General features: G+C 45.8%; 1 protein-coding gene across 2 annotated transcripts in view; it reads left to right on the top strand.

The window, feature by feature from the left end:
* The first annotated feature begins 556 nt into the window (after positions 1-556).
* The window catches only part of PLXNB1 (plexin B1), a 205,177-nt gene continuing 185,039 nt past the window's right edge, over positions 557-20,694 (top strand). For both annotated transcript variants that reach the window (XM_081947378.1, XM_081947379.1), the window contains exon 1: positions 557-779. The gene's annotated coding sequence lies outside the window, so the exon portion shown is untranslated. The remainder of the gene's footprint in view (positions 780-20,694) is intronic.

The raw sequence follows: 20,694 nt of genomic DNA, 5'->3' as shown, positions 1-20,694 counted from the left end.
TCTCTCGGCTGATCGTGGACGGGGCGCGGGGGCGGCACCTTCTTCCTTTTACCTATAAACAAGCCCCGAGCCGCGGGCTGCTGCTGCTGCTGCCGGGCAAGCGACCGACCGAGCGGACTGCAGGCGGCTTGGCGCGCTGCGAGTTTCCCTGCAGGGCCCGCGCGATTCAGGCCGGAGGCGGGTTGCCCGCGCTTCCCGCAGGGCTCTCCGGCTGGCGCTCCTCACCCCGGATGCCTCTGCGGAGGAGGGGCGCCGCCGGGGAGAAGCAGCGAGGCCGGGCTTGGCTTTTGTCAGCCGGCGTCTCCGCGCTCTCTCTCTCTCTCTCTCTCTGGGTCTTTTGCAGTAGCCGCTCACTCGCAGCAGGGGCTCTCGCGCCTCGCCTCGTTGTTTGCTTTCAGCGGCGGGCCGGTCGCCGAAGTACTTTCCAAGCGCCCGGCAGCGTCGCTCGCCTCCCAGGGAAACCCGGGTGATTGACTGACGCACCGTGCCGCCGGCGCGCTTGGATCGGTGCCTCTTTCCGCGCAAGGAGCAGCCGTGGGGAGGAGGTGGACTTGCGGGGAGTTGGAAGGGGAAAAGGGGGGGGCGCTTGTTTACACCGCACGTTGGAATTCCCCGCGGCGGACAGAAAGGTGACGGAGGGTCCTTCCCGGCGGCTGCGGCTGGTGCATCGGCAGAGACGCGGAGATCGCCGCCTGATTGATCTGGAGCAAGGAGCCTGGGATCTCCTCCCCCCCCCCCCGCCCTTCCCCAGGGCAAGTTGTTTGGAGATGGCATTTGGGGTGAGTTTGTTCCTTACTTCTTTCTCCTCCCACCCCCTCCCCATTTCTTGGAGTCTCTCTTTTGTTTCACGCTCCTTCTGCCTGCCCGGGAGGCTTCCGCGGGTGGAAAGGAAAGAAAAAGACGAACGGGAGGAGAGAGGGGGAAAGGGAGGGGGAGAGAGGGAGAGAGAGAGAAAGAAAAAGAATGAGAGAAAGAAAGAGAGAAAGAGAGAGCGAGCGCGCAATCAGCAGCTTTTCAACCTTGTGGCTCGCCTGGGAGGAGGGTATAGAGACCCCCCCCCGTTTCCTCTCGATCTCCCTTCCTTGTCCCCCAAGTTTTTCTTCTCTCTCTCTCTCTCTCTCTTTCTCTCTCTCTCTCTCTCCTCCGCCCTCCCCCCCCATCTCCCGAGAGCAAGGCGGCGCTGGTTTGAATTGGAGTTTTAAGGGGGAAGCGGGTTTGCGCGGGTTTGGGCTCTCCCCCCCCGAACTTATTTGGGGGGAAACGTCGCCCTGAACCCCGCGTCGCCCCGGCAGAGCGAGTTGGGCTTCGTGTGCGTGGGGCATCCGCTGAATCTCGGAGAGGTGTGTTTAATCGGAGGCGTCTCCGGCTCGCTGAGAATGACCCCTTTATTCCCGCTTGCTTGCGAAGCCTCTGCCCACTTGCCCCCCCTCCCATCTCTATTCCTTTTCAGCCTTGCCAAGAGAAGGGGGCTAGCCCTCACTCACCCACCCACCCACCCACCCCCAGCTAACCAGCTTCGAGGCTGGAAATCCTTTGCTTTTGCCTTCTCCCCCTCCCTGGGGAAGGGGGAGGAGGAGGAGGAAGGGGCGAGGAGAGCCACCCTGAAGCAGCAGAGACCCTTCCCCTCCGAGGGCTGGACTCGGTCCCACCCCCCAGCCTTCTTTGTTCGGTGGAGGTACTTGCCTGTCCCCCAGGGAGCTGGCGACCGCGCATTTCGCTTCTTCTTGGTGGAAACCTGATATTGTTTCCCCCCCCCCCCCCAAGAAGATGGCAAAGTGGCTTTGGGAGTGTTGGGATCCTTCCCTTGAACCTGCTGTAGAAAGCAGGGATCTGTGTGCTTTCTGGTTCCCTTCTGAGTTTGGAGGCACCTCCAGGAAGAGAGAGAAGGCAGGCGTGGTGGAGCTGGTAGCAAGGATCTGTGTGGGGCAGCTCCCCTCTTGCTGCGTTTTTAATGCCCTTCTGGGTATATTAAACATGCTCTTTCTCTATGACTGAGAAAACCTGGGTTGTTGTTTTTTTCTCCTGGCTGGCAAGGAGGTTCGAGGTTCGATTGAAAAGGCGGCGGGATCATGGAAGAAAATCAATTTTTGGCCTTCCCATCTATTCATTTTGGGTTGCTATCTCCATCTGGGGTGGGCTGAGAGGATTCCAAAGTTGGAGAACTGGTGGGAAAATGTTAAGTGAACAAATCGCCATGTGGGGACAAGACTTAACAATGACTTTGTGTAGCATAATTGGCCACTTATCCTTCTTTTATGTGCTTCATAATCTGGAAGGGAGGTTGTGGATTCTGTGCCCTGTCTCTTGCTTTCTCTCCAAGAAGTGAAAGTTACTGTGCTCTAATCCATCCAAAATCAAGTCTCTCTGTGTGTATTTGTGTGTATGTTCCTTGTTCATTTATGAAGGTTGCATTGTCACATCTGTAGATGGAGCATGTCAGATTTGCCAGTCAAAACATACTGTACAGATATTCAGTGTTTTTCCTTATTTTATTTTGTTTTTTGTGGAAAGAAAAAAAACAGGATACAGTGACACAGCCTTAGGGATTGAAATTATTGTTTGAATTTCCCATAAAATTTGTTAAACAACAACTTGTAAATTGATACAAGTCTTGTCTATAGGTGTTTTCAGGCGCATCCATAGTGCTGGTGAGAACTTTTCTGCATCAATGTACAGCTTCAGGAGAATTAAGTTGAACTTTAACTGATTAGATATCTCCCCCTCCCATCCTTTGCAGTTACAATTTAGAGATTTTAAAATATATTGACAGGTAGGACATGGTGCAGCCTAAGAGAAGGATGGTGTGCATCATTGCTGCAGTTCGAAGATGCCAAAGGTATAATAAAAACTAGGTTTCCCTTTCTTCATTTTTTCTTCTGAATCTACTTGGGCCACAGCTAAGGTATCCCATAAGTGTAATGAATGGGAATGAGCAATTATTTAAAACATGCTACATTACATAATGTAATTATGTGTTAATCTTGGCAGTCCAAAATCAGCAGTCTGGTAGCACCAGAAATTAAAGCATTCCTTTCCATTTGGGGGGGAAATGTTTTCAAGATTTTTTTTAAAAAAAAAGAAATTGAGAGGGTGAATGAGAACATAAAGTGTGAGGAAGGGGCACCTATCTTTCCATGCCATGGTAAAACATGTTCAGCCAGGGTGTAATACTGGCCAGACCTAGAAAACATACTCCCACTGAATTACCAATTAAAGGCCAGGCCAACAGTAAATTCTTATCCTGGAGAAATGCAGACTTCTTTTTTAAAAAGCCTCTTGCCTCTAGCAATAGAAATGCCTTCTTATGATTGGATTTCACTTTATATAGATGATTTTGCTTTGGCAAAAATACCCACTCTGACTTAGCAGATCTGGAAAATGGAACTCCTGCTTGGGAAGCAGGGATGGTATATGGATTGTTGGTCTTTTCCCTCATAGCAGTGTTGGATACACACCAGAGCAGCACCAGGCTGTGCAATAGTTGTGAAGGGCAGCCACTGTCATCACCTTGGGTTGCCTATGGAGCAACAAATGTAACACAGTGTGGTGTGACACTTTGCCAGCAGATGTCACCCCGTGTGTTGGAGAGAAAAGATTTTAATTCTTTGGAGCTTTTGGAAATAGGGAGGGGCTCTCTTTTCCCAGCACAGGATGGCCTCTGCAGCAAGGGCTTTGTCTGAGCCTACTTTTAAAAGCCACCTTATTCTTGTCATCTGTTGGGGTCTTCTAGGCATCTGTGTCTCAAGCCACTTACTGCATTTCCAATCAGACTGACAACACTGCTAGGTCAAAAGTCCAATACTAATGGCACATGGCCATGGGATGTTCTGGTGTAGCGCATTCCTATAAGTGCAGGACATCTGGCAAGTCAATTGCTGACTATGGACTCCTCGATTTACTAGGGTCAAAGGGGTGGTGCAGAAATTTGGTTTAATTAATGCAGCAGAGGCTAAAGCAGTAGCATGTGCCTCTGGTTAAGAGGAAAAACCTTTCCTATATCTACCCAGTTACAGACACAGGATCTAAGGGGGTGTTGTTTTTGGTGCTTTCAAGTCAATCTTGACTCCTGGTACCTACTTGAACAACAGTATTTCAGAAGTGATCTGCCCTTGCATTCTTCTTCGTGGTTGGGAAAGAAAGAGAGAGAGAAAGAGATGGAGAATAGAATAGAATAGAATAGAGTAGAGTAGAATAGAATAGAATAAGAGTTGGAAGGGACCTTGGAGGTCTTCTAGTCCAACCCCCTGCCTAGACAGGAAACCCTATACCATTTCAGACAAATGGCTATCCCACATCTTCTTAAAGACTTCCAGTGTTGGGGCATTCACAACTTCTGGAGGCAAGCTGTTCCACTGATTAATTGTTCTAACTGTCAGGAAATTTCTCCTCAGTTCTAAGTTGCTTCTCTCCTTGATTAGTTTCCACCCATTGCTTCTTATTCTACCCTCAGGTGCTTTGGAGAATAGTTTGAGTGCTTCTTCTTTGTGGCAGCCCCTGAGATATTGGAACACTGCTATCATGTCTCCCCTAGTCCTTCTTTTCATCACACTAGACATACCCAATTCCAGCAACCGTTCTTCATATGTTTTAGCCTCCAGTCTCCTAATCATCTTTGTTGCTCTTCTCTGCACTCTTTCTAGAGTCTCCACATCTTTTTTACATCGTGGCAACCAAAACTGAATGCAGTATTCCAAGAGAGGGAGGGAGGGAGGGAGAGAAGAGGAGAGAGAGAGAGACAGGGACAGAAACAGAGACACACAGACACACATACCAAAAGCCACCCAGCTGGCTTTGTGCTTAAAGCGGAATTAGAACTCACAGTCTCCAATTTCTAGCCTAATGTCTTAATCACTATACCAAGTTCCTGTATCATGCTAATCTATGGTTTCTTGGCCAGGCCACAGTGATGTCTTGACTTTTAGCTGTTTCGTGTACTAGACCTGGTTTTTTAAACCAGAGTTTATTGAAGTTCCTACCGTTGGCTGGGCCTGCATGCTAAGTTGCAAACTGTTGCTTATAACTTGTGGTAGTGGGTTCCTTTTACTTGCCAGGCAAAACAAACAAATGATTGTGGGTTAGTGCAGAATTTTAACCCAGCAAGTGACTGTCTCAAAGGCACCTCACAGATTTCATGGTTGTGTTATAGGTTTGAACTTGGATATCCCCCATGAGGGACAGTTTGTCCTGGAGAACATCTATGCAGTCACTGACAGTTGATACTAACTTCACGGGCATATAATCAATCAACCAACCAATCAATTCTCTAAGCCCAGTGCTCCTTTTTTTACTTTGGCTTCTGTTTCCTTGTGGACAGCAGCAAAATCTCTGCAGAGCAGAACAATGCCTGGAGATACAGACTCTGCTAAGCCAGCCAGAGAACCATCTGATTTTCAGTAAAACTTGAGAGCTAACAGCTTCCTCATTTTTTTTTCCTATAGTCTGGGTGAAAACCGAGTCAATTAATTCCTGTAAGCCATCTATAGTCTGGCTTGTTTCAGGCAGTTAGATAAATTTTGCGTATAAGTATAAATATTCTGGCTCCTGCCACTCTCACTGCCTGCTTCACGCACCACAGGGACTGCTTTCATACAAACATACTTAACCCAGTTATACCATTTTCTGGGCTTCAACATTATATTAAATCATCACTTAATTTTATTTTATTTTATTTTATTAAATTTATAGACCGCCCCCTCTCCCCAAAGGGACTTAAGCCAACAGGTGGCTTGCATACAACAGGCGAAGCCACAAAACACCTAGTCAAAATTACTTCTAGCCAAATTTAGCAAGGTAGGAGAACGCAGATCCTATGTCTTCACCCAATCTGGCTAAGTCTGCTATATGAACATAGTCATCAAGCTGCTGTTTCTAGTAAGGCTTATTGTACTGTATGAATCCAGCCCTTATAATGTATCAAAGATGCTTTGCAGCTTAGGATATTGTTTGTTATGGGACTCAGACAGTTGCGTTTAATTCAACAAACAATGGTTAACTTGATGACAGTCAGTGCAAATTGCGGATCCTATCACCCACCAAAATTTTCCCCGGAATTCACCTAGCCTGATCTGCAGAAATTTAGAATGGGAAAAAGCACCCTTCTCCTCCATTTGGAAACCACCTGCTTGGCTTCCCTCCTCCCACCCTATTGTTCCAATTTTGTCGTCGCCCCCCCCCCTTTTGTTTCTTGAGAAAAACCATTAAAGTGGGAGCAACTGGGCAGTACCTTTTGATTCGAACTGCTAAGAGTTTTCGACCTAAAGAATATCCTCTCTCCCATTCCAGATTGTAGCTTAGCTGAACAGGTTAAACATTCACCAGTCCTCCTGTGCCACCTCTCCTGCCTCAGTTATAGTTTTATAAAGTCTCATTTAGGAAGCCGCTTTGTCAAAGATCTCCCTCCCCTTTTCTCCCGGCATACTGTTAATCTCCTGGGAGAATGTGCCAGCTCAGAAATCTTTCCAGACTCCTTTATTCTAAACCTGGCCTGTTTCCCAACCCTCTCTGTTTTTCTTATTCTGGAGGAGAGTGGGCAACTTTTGCTTGCCACACATTTATTTGCTTCTTTTTGTCTTCTGAAGGCCAAGGGAGAGGATGGGTGAACAGTGATGTTACTAAAGGAGGCAGGGTTACGTTTTTCAGACTCATTTTCATTTTGGGGGTGTCCAGAGGAAACTTCATGACAACGAGGTGCATCAGTTGGGTAAAAATGCCACATTCTTGTTTCAGATATATGTCCTCTCCAGCAAAGCTAAATGCATAAGAATTCATCAATTCACCTTTGGCGTTTGGATAGTCTTAGAAATAGGATGGGGGAATGTATTAATTGTGCAGGATGCTGCTTGCTGCTCTCGGGTGTAGAGAAAATTAGTAAGAAAGTGATCCAAGAAAGCCTTGCAAAGATCAGTTGTAAAGATGAATGAAAGATTTCAGAAGTTCATTTGTGTAGACCATGGATGTCAAACTCAAGGCCCCAGGGGGCCGGAACTGGCCCACAGGCTGCTTAGATCTGGCCCACGGGGCTGCCCTGGAAACATCGAAGGACTGGCCCTCCTGCAGACAGCCCTCTTGAGCTCCATTTTTTGCTGGCAGAGGGTGGCAGGAGGCCATCGCAGCCGAAAATGGAGCTTGGTAGCCCGTTTTCATTGACAAGAGTGCTTGGGCCACCACAGGCGCCCCCAACACAAGTGACATTGAGCTGGCCACGCCCCCTGGCCATGCCCCCCAAGTCAAATACAACCCTGATGTGGGCCTCAATGAAATCGAGTTTGACACCCCTGGTGTAGACAATCTTATGCATTCTGCATGTAGAGGATTTCAATTCCCAGAATTTCTAGGAGCTGAGTTGAACTTCATCACATCTGAAGTCCTGGTTAAGACAGCTGGTTACAGGGGAAATAGGAATTAGAAAAGAAAGTGAAGGAAGAAGTCAACACCTTTCGTTTTCCTTTTGAAGTAATGAAATTTGTTTGCTGAATCTGAAATAACACTGTAATCTTAGGAATGAATATGTCATTTTAAAGCAGATGATTCCAGGTTCGGTCCTTGCCGTTTTCTTTAGAAAGACGTCTGCCAGTGGACAAGGAGGGGCCTTTGCATGAATGCTTGGGGAGTTGCTAAAAATGCACAGCATTAGACCGAATTACAGGTGCAGTTATCTTTGCGGGCAGAATCCTTCACTCAGTTTTTCTTTCCGAAAAAAAAGGAGTCAGTTCACATATACTGAACCAAGCTTTCTTTCATCATAATTTGGTGAGTAAATTACCATTGTGTGGATTTTTTAAAATAATGAACCTGACCCATAACCAAATTAGCTGAGTTCCCACAGAGATAGTCCTTGACTTACAACCATTCATTTAATCATCTTGTAGAAAATCTATGTGGTCACAGGAATTCAACAGCAACCTGAAGACATATTCTTCAGTCAACTGACTGACACATGTAGCTAAATGGCCAACCTTATTACTATATATGTGCTTTAGTCAAAATCTTAAGAGCCACTATTTTCTGTTTCCAGGAGTTAGTACTGGAGTCTTCAACAAGGTTTGGCTTAACTTTATTGGATTTTTAGACCGCCCCTCTCTCAAAAGAGACTCGGGACGGCTTCAAATTTCATTTTTTATAAACCCAAAATATTGGTCATGACATTTTTAATTTACCTGATAAATCTCAGGCTTTGTGGTAAAGGGTGTAAGACAGGGGTGTCAAACTTAATACAATACAATACAATACAATAGGAGAGTTGGAAGAGACCTTGGAGGTCTTCTAGTCCAACCCCCTGCCTAGGCAGGAAATCCTATACCATTTCAGACAGATGGCTATCCAACATCTTCTTAAAGACTTCCAGTGTTGGGGCATTCACAACTTCTGGAGACAAGCTGTTCCACTGATTAATTGTTCTAACTGTCAGGAAATTTCTCCTCAGTTCTAAGTTGCGTCTCTCCTTGATTAGTTTCCACCCATTGCTTCTTGTTCTACCCTCAGGTGCTTTGGAGAATAGCTTGACTCCCTCTTCTTTGTGGCAACCCCTGAGATATTGGAGCAATGCTATCATGTCTCCCCTAGTCCTTCTTTCTATTAAACTAGACATACCCAGTTCCTGCAGCCGTTCTTCATATATTTTAGCCTCCAGTCCCCTAATCATCTGTGTTGCTCTTCTCTGCACTCTTTCTAGAGTCTTGCGTCGTCACATTGTCACATGATGTATAGCGACTTCCCCCCCTTCACTAAACCGGGGATGGGCGTGGCCAGCATGTGACACATTCGGCCTGCAGGCTGCGAGTTTGGCATCCCTGGTGTAAGAGGACAGTGTGCATATATTTCTCTGTCAGGTGTTTTGGCTTTCCCTGGTCATAATACAGTAAATGATCTCTGTCTCAGGTTTCCGGAAGTTCTTTCAGCAAGCTAGGATAGTCAAATATTGAGTGATCTCAATTTCTAACGCACGTTAGCTTAGGCGTATATGATCAAACAAGCAGTCGTCAATTTATGCCTGCAATTGAGCCTGGAATCTTGATCAAGATTAAGACAGACATCATGTGACAAAGTAGTCATTAAGGGAGACATCATGTGCTTCACTCAGTCACCGCAACGGCAATAGCAATAGGACTTCGACTTATATTCCACTTCATAATGCTTTACAGCCCTCTCTAAGTGGTTTACAGAGTCAGCATACGGCCCCCAACAATCTGGGTCCTCATTTTACCGACCTTGGAAGGATGGAAGGCTGAGTCAACCTTGCGTTGGTCAGGGTTGAACTCCCAGTAGCAAACCTGCAGTACTGTATTCTAACCAATCCTGCTGCTCTGGTCAATAAGTGATAACATGGGTTGTTAAGTGAACTTAAGAAGATGTTGGATAGCCATCTGTCTGAAACGGTATAGGGGTTCCTGCCTAGGCAGGGGGTTGGACTAGAAGACCTCCAAGGTCCCTTCCAACTCTACTATTATATTGTATTGTAACTGTCAGTGGGCCTCAGGAGTGGGGGGAGGCCTGGTGCAAGCTACAGGGCTCACTGGCATGTGGAAAGCTGCCATGGGCTAGGAGGCCCCAATCCTTCTCCCTGCCCCACCATGCCCTGGCGGCCTCAGCCAATTACAGGGACCAGCAGCCCCAGTTATCTTCACATTTTTATGCTGTTATTAGCAGGCGCACCCACCCAATGTGAGGCGCGGCCTTCCCAGAGAGGCTACCTTGCGTTATTCTGCAAACAGGCGTTGTTTTCACAATTATTCAAAGGGCTCCTAGGAGCCTTCCAGACAGTCACAAGAATAGCAGCAGCTCTTGTTTGCTAGCTGAGAATGAGCTGGCATTGGTTTCAAGCCATTTTGGTCTAGTCACCGCGGTTAAGGCTAGAAAGTGGGACACCGTGAGTCCTGAGCCTCTCAGGCTGGTGGACTTTGAGCCAGTCACTCTCTCTCTCAGCCCAACCTACCTCACAGGATTGTTCTTGTTGAGGAAAAGAGGAGGAGGAGGAAGGAGTATTAGATATGTTTGCTGCCTTGAGTTATGTATAAAAATGATAAAGGTGGGATATGAATGACTCTGTGCATGCATTATTGGATGCATGAATGAATGCATGAATGAATGAATGAAAAAAATGAACAAATGAATGAATGTTCCTTTTGTGGTTCCTATTATAAAAGCAGTATACTTTGTGGGGGAAAAAAAACCTCAAATGCACAGCATCAGTTCATAACTTGATTTCAGCAAATGTGAGATTTTTTTTTAGTTCAGTTCTGGTCGTTTCAGCACATGCACCAATGTTCAGGGGAGAGTAGCAGCTGCGGAGGTTGTTAAAACCACTCTAAGGGTGCTTCCAGTAGGAAATTGGTGCCTCCGAGGCCTGCAGAGGGAAGCCATGAATGGATAATTCCAGGGAGTGTTTTGAGGGCACTGAGATTGTTATTTTGCTTAAGCAAAGCGTGTTTCAACTTGGCCAGAATCTGGATGAGAGGAGAGCCTTGAGGTATGCAAATCTGAGCTTTTTGAGGTGCCAGTTTGGAAGGAAGAGTGGGATGTGACTAAATGGATAAAAAATAATGTCACTGAATAATTCAGCTCGAGGAGTCGAGCGTAAATTGGAAGTCTGAAAACTAAGCACTTAGGCACAAATGCCGCTCCGTGGGGACTTCTGGAAGTCTGTAGCCCCAACACATCTCAAGGGCCCTCATTTGAGGATGAAATCCGTCATTTCATACGCTGCTGATAATGAGGTCATGTTTGAGCCATCTGTTGGTCCATGAGCAGGAGTACGGCAATTTATTGCATTCATATCTCTCTTTCCATATGGGGATTTCAGGGGGATGCGGATTTCCCACCCTACTGTAAAGATGCTACTCCGGAGCTAGTGAGTTGATTGGAGGGGAGCCCTCTAGATTGTCTGGCCTGGCCTTCAAAGGATGTGACCTGACTTTGTGCTACCCTGTTTCCCTGAAAATAATACCCAACCGGAAAATAAGCCCTAGCATGATTTTTTTCCAGGATGCTCGTAATATAAGCCCTACCCCCCAAAATAAGCCCCAGTTAAGATCGTCAGACAGACAGACACAATTAGTGCCGTATTTCACCCCAAAATAAGACCTAACCAGAAAATAAGGCCTAATGCATCTTTTGGAGCAAAAAAAATAAATAAGACCCAGTCTCTTATTTTGGGGGAAGCACGGTGTGGTTGCTTTTGACTCAGCAAGTTTGCTGCTGTGCATGATGAAAATAGGGCATGGTTTAGCATAGTGGTTCTCAACCTGTGGTCCCTGGGGGCCTGCAATGTCATCACAGGAGGTCCTTGAAAGCTTGAAGAAATGTTACGATTTAAATCTTGAGTTAAGTCTTTGGGGTCCATGGCCATGGTTGGTGGCCACAAAAAGTATTTAAAGAGAGTCCGTGGTGAAGAAAAGGTTAAGAACCACTGGTTTAGCATGACTGGAAAGCCTGCCCATGGTAGCTTCTTCAAGAACCCATGGCTAAGTTAATGAGGGATTAAGGTGATGTGTGAATCCAGTCATTGAGCTAAGGCACCAAGTTGGATTCATGTAGAATAGAATAGAATAGAATAGAATAGAATAGAATTCTTTATTGGCCAAATGTGATTGGACACACAAGGAATTTGTCTTTGACAGATATGCTCTTAGTGTACATAAAAAGACAAGATACATTAGTCAAGAATCATAAGGTACAACAATTAATGATAACCATAGGGTACAAATAAGCATCATATCATATTAGGAAGCTATCAGTCTAAATCATGTAGCATATTTAGCCAAAAGCTGGATAGTTGGTTGTGACTTTCAGGTGTCTACCCAGCCACTCTGATTTCAAAAGTATGTTTAAGGATTCAGAGCAAAAGGCAAATCCTACCAATGATTCTTCTGTTTCTGATTCCTCTGGTTCAACTGTGAGGACAGAGTTCAGAGTTTTCTTCCTTCTGTTTTAAATTAACTACAATATGGCTTTCTCTGAATTCCACAAGCTGTTGCCATCCTCTAATTTTTTGCTGTTCAACTGTGTGGGGAATTCTTTGTTGTTGTAGCCCCAACACATTTTGAGGCCCCAGGCTGGGAGAGCTGATGTTCATTGTAGTTTGTTTGAAACAAGCCCACACCAAACCATGGTTTGTGGAGTTGATTTACTTCAACCATCCCTAGTTAAGACAAATCACATGATTTGAGGTTTGGACATAATACTTGACTGAGGCTGAGAATGTGAAAGGAGATGTATGACCCCATTCATTATGATTTGCAAATACAATACAATACAATACAATACAATACAATACAATACAATACAATACAATACAATAGTAGAGTTGGAAGGGACCTTGGAGGTCTTTTAGTCCAACCCCCTGCCTAGGCAGGAAACCCTATACCGTTTCAGACAGATGGCTATCCAACATCTTCTTAAAGACTTCCAGTGTTGGGGCATTCACAACTTCTGGAGGCAAGCTGTTCCACTGATTAATTGTTCTAACTGTCAGGAAGTTTCTCCTCAGTTCTAAGTTGCTTCTCTCCTTGATTAGTTTCCACCCATTGCTTCTTGTTCTGTCCTCAGGTGCCTTGGAGAATAGTTTGACTCCCTCTTCTTTGTGGCAACCCCTGAGATATTGTTTAAGGTATCTATGCTGGGCAATAGCCATTGAAGCCTAATCAAAATCATGGTTAAACTAATTCTGATTTAAAACAAAGGGTGAATTCAGCCTGAGATATGGATAGATGTGGTACCTATGGTTTATTCACAGGTGTTTGCAAGGGAATGCAAGTATCATAATGTCAGAAATGCATAATTGCCATATTTGCTAGAGATGCTGGGATACAAGCTTGTTAAGGGGGATTTTTGCTGTCATTTTTTCCATCATAGTTGGCTACCTGGGGACATCTATATGATAGCCAGATGATTGATCTATGACAGCTCAAAAAAAAAACCCACCTGTGCTGCATGGAGTAGGTTAAACAACCTCCTGGTTGAGCTCAACTCTTGGTGACTTCATAAATATGTCCAGGTATTTTTCTTGAAAATGATAGGGAAATGATTGGCTTTTGCCTTCTTCCATTTTTTCCTCCTCAATTTTCCAGTCTAATTTGCAACTCTGGGACTTCCTGGTAATTTTCAATGCAAATAGCCAGGTCTCACCTTGATTAAATTCTTGGAGATCTGCCAAGAGAGACTGGGTTCTGTCACCAGAGCATAATATAAAAAAAAGAGTATAAACATATTTTAATACATTTTTTTTAAAAAAAAAGTCCTTCATTGTACAGAGTACCTGCCTTGGACTTCAACCTATTGATGCCCTACACTGCATTGTAGGCTCTAATGAGAGAAGTGCAGGTAGTCCTCAACTTACAACAGTTCATTTAGTGACTGTTCAAAGTTACAACATCACTGAAAAAAATGACTTATGACCATTTTTCACACTTACGACTGTTACAGTATCCCCATGGTCACGTGATCAAAATTCAGATAGTTGGCAACCAACTCACATTTACGACAGTTGCCGTGTCCTGTGATCAGGGGATCACCTCTTGTGACCTTATGAGTAGCAAAGTCATTGGGTAAACCAGATTCACTTAACAAACACGTAACTTTGGTTCACTTAACAACTGTGGGAAGAAAGGTTGTAAAATGGGGCAAAGCTCACTTAACAAATGTTTCACTCAGCGACATAAATTTTGGGCTCAATTGTGTTCATAAGTTGAGGGCTATCTGTAAACAACTTCCCCATTCATTTGGTAATTGTGAGTTGGGCTGTCAGGGAGGCCTGTTGTTGGGTGTAGAGGTAGTCCTTGTCTTACGACTGTAATTGATCCCAGTATCGTAAGTCATCGCAAATACACACCGCAATTTGGAAATCATGATCGCGGGTTGCTGCAAATGGCCCTAAAGGTAAGCCAGTTGCCAAGCACCTGGAAGGGTGACAATTTGACTGTGTGTGTGTGTGTGTGTGTGTGTGTGTGTGTGTGAGAGAGAGAGAGAGAGAGAGAGCGCACTGCTGTTGTAATTTCAAAATGGGCTCGTAAGTAGCTTTGAAGGGAGTGCATCGTAACTTCAGATGGTTGCTAAACGGCCAGTCATAAGTGGAGAACTACCTGTATTGGGAAAAAAATGAGACAGAATTTGAAACAGCAAATTATCAGTCTTGATACACCCAGCAAAAAATAGAATAAGATTTGCGATCTTTGCAAAAAACAGTTTCCTTGCTGTGCATCGTTTGTGCTTGTCTTTCAGAGGCTCCCAGGAGTGTTCTTTTTAAAGAGCTCCTTTTCTTTCTCTTTCTCTTCTCCTCCTTCCTTCCTTCCTTCCTTCCTTCCTTCCTTCCTTCCTTCCTTCCTTCTTTCCTCCCTCCCTCCCGGATTTTGCTTTGATTTATTTTTAACTTGCAGTTTTGTGCCTAGCACTCACTCAGTGCCTAGAACTGAGCGCTCTGAGTATTGTACATACAATAATAACAATTCTGACTTGGGACAGCGATTCCTTCCTTGGCTTGCCTGTTATCCTTCTCGCATGCTTCCTAAATTGCTTGGAGGGAGGGGTGAGGAGGTGTTTTTAGAAGGTTTAAAAATAGCTCCATTGTCTTTTGATATAACATAGGCCTTCTATGGTCTTTCCACCAGAAGAGACAGAAGAGTTATCTTTTATAAAGAATTTTTTTTTTGTGCTTTTGCTTTGGCAATTAGATTTTTTTAAAAAAAAATACTGCCACAGATCTTGGGGAATGGAAACTTCCTGTTGAAGGAAGAACAGATGGGAAAAGCACTCTGGGAGCGAGAGGGGCCCATGCCACCCATGGTTGCGGTGGGATAGGACTGGGAAGGGTACGGTGGGAGAACTAACGGCTATGACATGGGGATCCGGCTTCTTTGGGAGCTCTGCCTCCTACCTTCCTCAACGTTTTACATAAACATGGCACAACCCTACTATTAGGGAGTCTTGTTCTGAATTGCCTTGGCAAGTTTCTGGGCAATATGCAGACGGCTGCAAGAAGCAACCTCCAGCTTCCTGCCCATGAAGGGGAGGGGGCTTGCCCCGTCTCTGAAGTCTGCAGTGGAAACTCAAGCGAGCTTTCTCCTCCTCCTCCCCTTGCCGGAAGAAGGGGGTCTGAGCTTGTGTGTGTATGTGTGGGTGTGGGTGTATTGGGGGGGGGGTTGGATTTAAGCACAGCTGGCTTTGGTGGGAGTTTGGCTTTTGTGTTCCCTGGACTTCTCTCCCTTTCTGCCCCGAGTGCCAGGGAGTGACAGCTCACCGGCAAGCTGCCAAGCCCTGAATTGAAGAATGTATGAGGCCTTCAGCTCTCTCACATGCTTTATCAAGGGTGCAAAGAATAGCCTCGACTCAAAAGCCGCTGCAGTGCAGGTCAAGAGAAGGAGGAAGAGGAATGTTAGCGTTAACCCCTTGCTTGCAGTCCTGGAGGGCAGCTCCCGAGGGAGGGCAGGGTTGAGATATAACAGAATAACAGAGTTAGAAGGGACCTTGGGGGGTCTTCCAGTCCAACCTCCTGTTCAAGCAAGAGAACCCTACACCAGGGGTGTCAAACTCAAGGCCCAGGGCCTCGACCCGGCCCGTGGGGTGCTTAGATCTGGCCTGTGGAGCCACCCTGGAAACAGCGAAGGACCAGCCTGCAGTGCCTCTGCCAGCAAAAATGGAGCTTGGGAGGGCTGTGCATGGCTCTCCTAGGCCCCGTTTTCAGCTGCGATGGCTTCCTGCAGCCCTCTTCCAGTGTAAATGGAGCTTGGGAGGGCCGCGTGCTCCATTTTTTCTGGCAGAGGGCCGCAGGAGGATCCCCCCAGGCCCACCCGGCCCACCCTGACACGAGTGACATCGAGCTGGCCATGCCCACCATGGTCACGCCGACCACCAACATGCCCCCCTAACCCCCTCCCCCCCCCAAGGTCAAACACAACCCTCATGCGGCCCTCAATGAAATCGAGTTTGACACCCCTGCCCTACATCACTCCAGACAAGTGGCTGTTCAGTCTCTTCTTACAAGCCTCCAGTGACGGCATCCTTAGGCTGTTGTGGGAGTGCAGCTGATGGAGGAATTCTGGGACTGAAGTCCACACATCTTAAAAGCTGCTGAGGCTCAGAAAGAACTTGCAACTTGTTGCTTAGCAACCAAAGTTATGACTCCTCCTTCCCCCACAACCAGGTACTTACAACTTGGTTCCAAACTGGGCGGGGGGGGGGGAAATCCCCCATGGTCACATGACTGCACATCAGCAACTTGACAAATCACCTGCATTTAAGACATTTGGGCTGAAAACTAGCATTTACTTCCAGTTTTGGACAAAAATGCTCTGTAGTGAACCAAGAGCTTGTTTTATGACTGTGGTGCTTGCTTAACTGCTGCAAAAAAAAAAATGGTTGCAAAAACAGGTCCCGTCATGCTTTACAACCATCATGACGTATGACCATAATGGGCAGTCTCCATTATGGCTGTAAGTCAAGGACTACCTGTCAAAGAACAACTTCATTTCTAGACGGTGCCGAAGTGGCTTTTTGGGGTGTGTGCACGTCATAGCGTGTGCTGTCTGAATCTGGCCCATAATAGTGGTGTGTTGTATTGTGTGTATTGTGGTGCGTTGTGAGAACTCAACCACCAAGTTAAAAGAAATTGTGCGAGCCCAGCCAATGGGTTTCCCCAGGGCCAGAGAGAAAGGCCTATCTCTAGGCTGGCATTCTGGCAGTGGGCAAAAATAACATGGCCTGCTATGCAGGGGTGGGCTGCTGCAGGTTCGCACGGGTTCAGGTCATCTTTTAGCTAAGGATCTGCCCAGTTGGGCAAACTCGCAAGTCCCACCCCTGGCTGGTCCCGCCCCAACCCTCCTGCCCCACCCATCCCGCCCCTCCTGTCCCTCCCCTCCCAGGGGTCTCCACGCTGCCCATTTGGGATGCCAGGTTAAGTACAAGGCCCGCATGGAGGCTATGGGAGGGCGAAAAACAGGCCTCCCAAAAAGTTCCAGAAGACCGGAAACAGGCTCTTTCTGGCCTCCAAAGGGCCTCCGGAGCCTGGGGAGGCCATTTAGGCACTCTCAGAGGCTCAAGAACACCCTCCGGAGTCCGGGGAGAGCAAAAATGCCCCCCGCGCCCTGGTGGAGGAGGCTGACTAGGCCACGCCCACCATGGCCATGCCCACCATGGCCACGCCCACCCAGCAACATGACAGAGAACCCCTTGCTAAAAATTTTGAACCCCCCCCCCCCCCCCCAATGCTGCTATGAACATGCCCAGTTATTTCATTCCGGAGGCGAAAATCCCTGCTTTCTCCAGCAAATCTTATTAAGTCTTTCTTTCCTTTGCCTTTTGCAGATGAGGCCCTCGGGTTTTCCTTGAGAGGTACAGTTCGCAAATCTCTTCCTTTTTCTCCCAGACGTTTTCTGAGTTTCAAGTCATGCCTTTTTAAACTGGACTCTTATTATGGGCAGTTACATAGAAAACATGCTGTTCTTGGGCATGAGTGTATTCGTTTTTAATACTTTCCACTGTTTTTCATACTTTCCACATACCTTTTTCATACTTTTGACGGTTGAGTCATCCCTGTTGCCCCCTGATCAAAATTCAGGCACTTGGCAACTGACTCTTAATTGGCACTTGGCCTGTTAATTTTATTTAATTTTTAAAATGTGAGTGTTATATAAATTGGGTTTGTTTTTTGGACTGTTTCTAATTTCCTTTTAACTTTTGTACTATGTGTTTTTTAATGCTGTACGCCGCCCTGAGTCCTTGGGAGAAGGGCGGCATATAAATCTAATAAATCCAATCCAATCCAATCGACTCATATTTATGATGGTTGCAGTAATCTGGGGTCATGAGATGACGTTTTGCAACCTTCTGATGAGCAAAATCAATAGGGAAGCCAGATTCATTTAACAACTGTATTACTAGTTTAACAACTGCAGTGATTCACTTAACAACTATAGCAAGAAATTGAGGACTATCTGAAATATAAACCTTCTTTCTTCCCTCCATCTATCTATCTATCTATCTATCTATCTATCTATCTATCTATCTATCTATCTATCATCTATCTATCTATCTATCTATCTATCTATCTATCTATCTATCTATCTATCTTTCTCTCTTTCTTTCTCTCTCTCTCTCTCTCTCTCTTTCTCTCTCTCTCTTTTTCTTTTTTCCTTCCTTCCTTCCCTCCCTCTCTCCCTCCCTCCTTCCCTCCCAAAACAATTAGGACACCTAACGCTTCATACAACAGGATCCCATAATTGGAAATTAGATCTTTCGAGTCTAGGTTGGCTAGCATAACATCTTAGGACAGGGTTGGATAGCTTATGTTTTAGCTTCTGGTGTGTAAACTCAGCCATCCCATTAAGTCCTAAGTTGATTTACTGCTCTGGCTTAGACATAATGTGCAAAATGAACACAGCAATTATACGTGTGCATGGTTTAACACAGGTTTAGGGATTAGGGCATTGTGCAAATGCAATCTGTGATTCTGGGAAATGTGAAGCAGTCTCAGATGTATAAATGAAGATTATTGTCCAATCTAAAAAAAAACCAACCCTTTAATTCCAAATGGCAAAAAGAGGTTCTAATGCTGAAGCCGCTTCCTTAATTTAAGCCAGTCATTTCAGCATCTTTCCAGACCAGAAATACCAGATGGCGATGTGGGAGATGAAACCAACCACAGAATGATAGAGGAGAAAACAGGAACTGCCGAAGGTTGCACAGCGGGATTGATTATGGTGGAGCAAAATCACCATTTACATAACTCTGCAATCAAAGAAAGAGGCTCATCATGGATCTAAATAGGGGAATGATGCATGTTGGCCCAAACAAAACATAAGCAGACCAACTCTTGAGAGTTGATTGGCCAGGAAAAAAATGTGGGTGCTGGGATGAATTCAGGGTGAAAGCATGAGCCCAGTGTGCAGTTGCAGTGAAAAAAGTACATATCCTGCTGGAAACTGTGTGAGAGAAGGAATCTCAAAAATAGCAGTCTCCTAAAGCAGGGGTATCAAACTCAAGGCCTACGGGCTGGATGCTTAGATCTGGCCCGTGGGGTCACCCTGGAAACAGTGAAGGAACGGCCTGCGAAAATGGGCTCCCGAGCTCCGTTTTTGGCTGTGATAGCCTCCTGCAGCCCTCTGCCAGCGAAAACGGAACCTGAGGGGGCAGCGCATGCAGCCTCCCCAAGCTCCGTTTTTGCTGGCAGAGGGCTGCAGGAGGCTATCACAGCCAAAAACGGAGCTCGGGAGCCTGTTTTGGCTGGCAGAGTGCTCCACCATCGCAAGTGCCCCCGACACGAGTGACATCAAGCTGGCCACACCCACCCCAGTTCCCGAGGTCAAACACAACCCTGATGCAGCCCTCGGTGAAATCGATTTTGACACCCCTGTCCTAAAGGTTTTATGAGAGTCAGTTTGGTGCAGTGGTTAAAGCACCAGGCTAGAAACCAGAAGACTGTGAGTTCTAGCTAGTCTTGCCCTGGGAACAAAGCGATCTTGGGCCACCCACTTTCTCTCAGCCCTAGGAAGGAAGCAATGGCAAAACACTTCTGAAAAGCCTTGCCAAGGAAACTGCAGGGACTTCTCCGGGCCATCTCCAGGAAGGCATGATTGAACAGAAGAAAAAAATGGTTTAATGTAGTGGTTTCTCTTGAATATATCATTCTGGTCATCCCTTTTCAAAAAGGATATGGTAATGTTGGAACGCAGTGGCTCAGTGGCTAAGACACTGAGCTTGTTGATCAGAGAGGTTGGCAGTTCGGCGGTTTGAATCCCTAGTGCCGCATAACGGAGTGAGCTCCCATTACTTGTCCCAGCTTCTGCTAACTAGTAGTTCGAAAGCACGTAAAACTGCAAGTAAAAAAAATAGGAACAACTTTTGATGAGAAGGTAACAGAGTTCTGCGCGCCTTCAGTGTTTAGTCATGCTGGCCACATGACAAGCGATGTCTTCGGACAGTGTTGGCTCTTCGGCTTTGAAATGAAGATGAGCACAGCAGAAAAGGGGCTGACGTCACAACGGCACTCTGTGCGATCTTGGTGCTCCAAGATCGCAGTCGATATTTCTGCCGCTAGACGGTCCATTCGGACCTAAACCGTCCCGCAGAGATGGTGATTGAGAAGGGCACCTCCTGTTGATCTCAGGGACATTGCAAAGTCCCTGAAAGATCCAGCAATAGCCTTTTTTTCCGGCGACAGAAACACAGCTAATGAAGCTGCTGAAGTTGGGACAGCTTCAGAAGGGGAAGAAAGCGAAAAGAGAAAGTGTGTCGAATTGGTGAGGAAATTTTATTATTAGAAAAAGAGACTACCCCCCAAAAAAGTAAGTTAAATTAATATTGAAGTTTGAAGACTGTAAGCAGCAAAATTAATCTACATTAAACTTAGTGTGTTATCCTATTTCTAATTTTTTTTTCATGGATGGAATTTTTGCAAAGGCTTCCTATTTTTTAAACTGAATGGATTAATTTTTTCTTCTTCTTTTTTACTTTTGCTTACACCTATGGATTAAAATTTTCCTTCTTTTTTATAATGCTTGATTGCATTGATTGGATTGTTTTTTATCTCCATTTAAGGTTTTTTTTCTTTTTTAAGCTTGGAATATAAAGAAGATAATAAGAAGGATTATAAAGAGGGTTGTAACAACAGGAGGAAAAGCAGTTACACTGCCACTTAGAGGCTGGAGGCTGGATACATTGTTTTTTCTTCTTTCTCTTTGATCACTTGAGATTCAAGGTTCTTTCAGT

The sequence above is a fragment of the Natrix helvetica genome (assembly GCF_964273705.1).
Source record: "Natrix helvetica genome assembly, chromosome: 1".
NCBI lineage: Eukaryota > Metazoa > Chordata > Lepidosauria > Squamata > Natricidae > Natrix > Natrix helvetica.
The sequence above is the reverse complement of the archived record's forward strand: the minus strand, read 5'-3'. Positions and strand labels throughout refer to the sequence as shown.